Consider the following 2,634-nt stretch of genomic DNA (forward strand, 5'->3'; position numbering starts at 1 on the left):
AACAGGAATCTTTAAATTCCAAGCAAGTTGTTTCCATGTTAAGAAAGCAACAGTTAGGCCCCCTCAGGCACATGGTAATTTGGAGACAGTAGGACACTCAAGGGCGGGGTTGACAGGATAGGCTTCTGGGGACTGTCATTTGCCGCTTGCTTTTACACATGTGTGGGAGGGGAAGCAGAGAACTGTCATAAACTCTATATGGGGAAAGAACCCCATCATCAAAGTCTTTTCATTCCATTTGCAGATCAGAGTGGACTGCCCTGAACAAGGAAAACTTTAGACATTAGTGAAGAAAACCAAAGTCCAATAGATAATTTAAAGAAAATAATATAAAAACTATTAAACCAATAAAAAAAAAAACTCACCAAATTTTACTGAACATAGTAAATATCCACAGTTAAAGTAAATGCTGTGTTTGAAGTTAAAGTCCACAGATCAAAGTACTTTGTCCGGCGCAAGCTTAAGGAGAGAGACAGGGGGGTAGGGTGAGGGGAGGGGACAGAAACTATCTCAAACACGCTATTGTCACCCCAGCGCCCTGCTAGCAGGAATCATTCAGCTAGGTATAGACTATTCAAAATGCAGCCCCCTGCATGGTGCTAAATATGCAACAAACAAAAAAAAACGTCTCATTCCACTTGGCAGAGAATAAAACAGTAAGGAAAAGGAGAGTGCAATAAAAAGAGCTATGTCAGGGTCATTAAAGAACAATTGCCAATATGTTTTCTTTACTCAGGTGGTCGCCTCTTTGTCCTTGGAAAAAAAGAAAACAAATGCCCTGGGAAAGCTCAAAATAAGTAAGCAGTCTAAACAGCCCCGTGGTGAGGTCTGAAAGGTCCTCTCCCAGGTCTGACAATCAGGCTTCATTAGAGTCCCAAAGCGGCGCTCAGTGGTAGGCGGGTCTGCTGGTGGCAGGTCCGCACAACAGAGCTTCCAGCAAAGTTGAAAATTCTAGTCCCCAAGCGCACAGATGCGCCCGCTCTCTTCTGGAGCCCACTATTTACCTGGGAATCACTCGCGTCCCTTCACTCCAAATAGGTGTGTAAAAACAACACGAGGCAGAAACATTTCAGAAACCAAGAAAGTCATTGCAAAATAATAATAATAATAACAATAACAATAATAATAAAAAGCCTTACCTTCAGGCAGTTGGGTTTCCCAGTGGCTCCAAACAGAGGAAGCAGGAATCAGTGGTCTTTTACATGTAGAGATTGTTTATTTAGCCCTTTTTTTTTTAAAAGGTCTTGAACTCCAGAGGTTTGAGATGAAGTTCAATCCAAGAGTCTGAAGCAAAAAAGGCAAGAGAGAAGGCACATAAGAGAGGGGAAGAATCCCAGCTGCTGGGTGGTGCTACTGTTCCGAGAGCATTTGAGCTATTTTCAGCTTTCACAGCAGTCAGTGGCCTGCATGGGGCTGAAGGAGCAGATCCTGGCTCGCCACGCCTCCCCCCTCCAGGGTGGAGTGAGGGGGCGGGGGTGGGCACCAAGCAGGAAACCCACAACAACTTGGTTCACTGTGCAAATATTCATTTAAAAGTGGAGGAAAAACTGCCAGCATGATTGGGAAACAAAACACAATTTGACAGGTCTCTTAAAGAAACACGGTGCCATAGTCGTCCAAGTGGGTTTTACCTGACTCCTAGAGATGGTCCAGTTCTGCCTTAGTGCGAGGCTTTCTTCGAGCATTTATTTGCTCGCTTGGATGGGTCGTTAGCAAATATTTTAAGTCTTTCTGACAGAGCTATCTGTTGTCAGTCTATCCTCTTAAGCCCGAAGACAAATGGTTTATTTCGAGCGCACACCTACATTTCCAGTTTCATCAACTCCGCTATTTTTGAACCCTCCTGGGTTAAGCTGGGTTAAGTTGACATTTCTTATCTGTTGGCTGAGACTGGGGACCATTCTGTGACATGATGCAGACAGACACTAAATCTCTGCTCTTCCTGCCCCCAAAGCCAACGAAGAAACCATACAGACTGAGCCATTCACATAAGTGGTCAACTTAGGGCTTTGACTTTGTTCCTAGAACTATAGGCAAAAAACGAGAAACTCGTCTTAATTTATTCGTTTGGCACTGATGTTGGTGGAGCCTCCTGAATTACACAGGCAGAACATTATGGGGAGCAAAATAAAGTGCTCTGGCCTTAGAAGTGTTGAAATTGTAAAAAGGGAAGACATAATTTATCACAAACGATTGCAGCTGCTTTTTTATTTCCTACCAGGAGACCATACACCTACCTCAGCCGTGTCAACTAAGCCAGTAGGAAGATAACTTGTGTCATCAGATTGACTTGGAGGTGCCATTGCTTTTTTATGCCCTTTACAATATTCCTAACAAGGAAAAATAGTTACTTCTTAACCGCCACTGAAACACTTTGGTGTTTTTATAAAAGCCTTAATTTTATGTTGACAAAGCCCCTGAGTCTTTTTAACAATCCTTTCCCCATAACAAAGAGAAAGCTTAAGCAATCAGAAAGTTCTGCTACCCAGAGGTGAAAGGGAGAGGGGGAAGAGTCTCTGAAGAGATTAAAACCATCTTCATATATTTTATAATTAATAAAATGAAGGTCAGTTACTAGAGGTTTGAACCAAACCTGATACTTTCCTTGCAATGAAAGAAAACATTAGATCTTAT

The 2,634-nt window shown here is 42.6% G+C and overlaps 1 protein-coding gene across 1 annotated transcript in view; it reads right to left on the bottom strand.

Moving 5' to 3' along the window:
- The window catches only part of SORBS2 (sorbin and SH3 domain containing 2), a 193,153-nt gene extending 191,777 nt beyond the window's left edge, over nt 1-1,376 (bottom strand). The window contains exon 1 of the mRNA XM_049772329.1: nt 1,140-1,376. The gene's annotated coding sequence lies outside the window, so the exon portion shown is untranslated. The remainder of the gene's footprint in view (nt 1-1,139) is intronic.
- Nucleotides 1,377-2,634: the final 1,258 nt, after the last annotated feature.

The sequence above is a fragment of the Suncus etruscus genome, chromosome 4 (assembly GCF_024139225.1).
Source record: "Suncus etruscus isolate mSunEtr1 chromosome 4, mSunEtr1.pri.cur, whole genome shotgun sequence".
NCBI lineage: Eukaryota > Metazoa > Chordata > Mammalia > Eulipotyphla > Soricidae > Suncus > Suncus etruscus.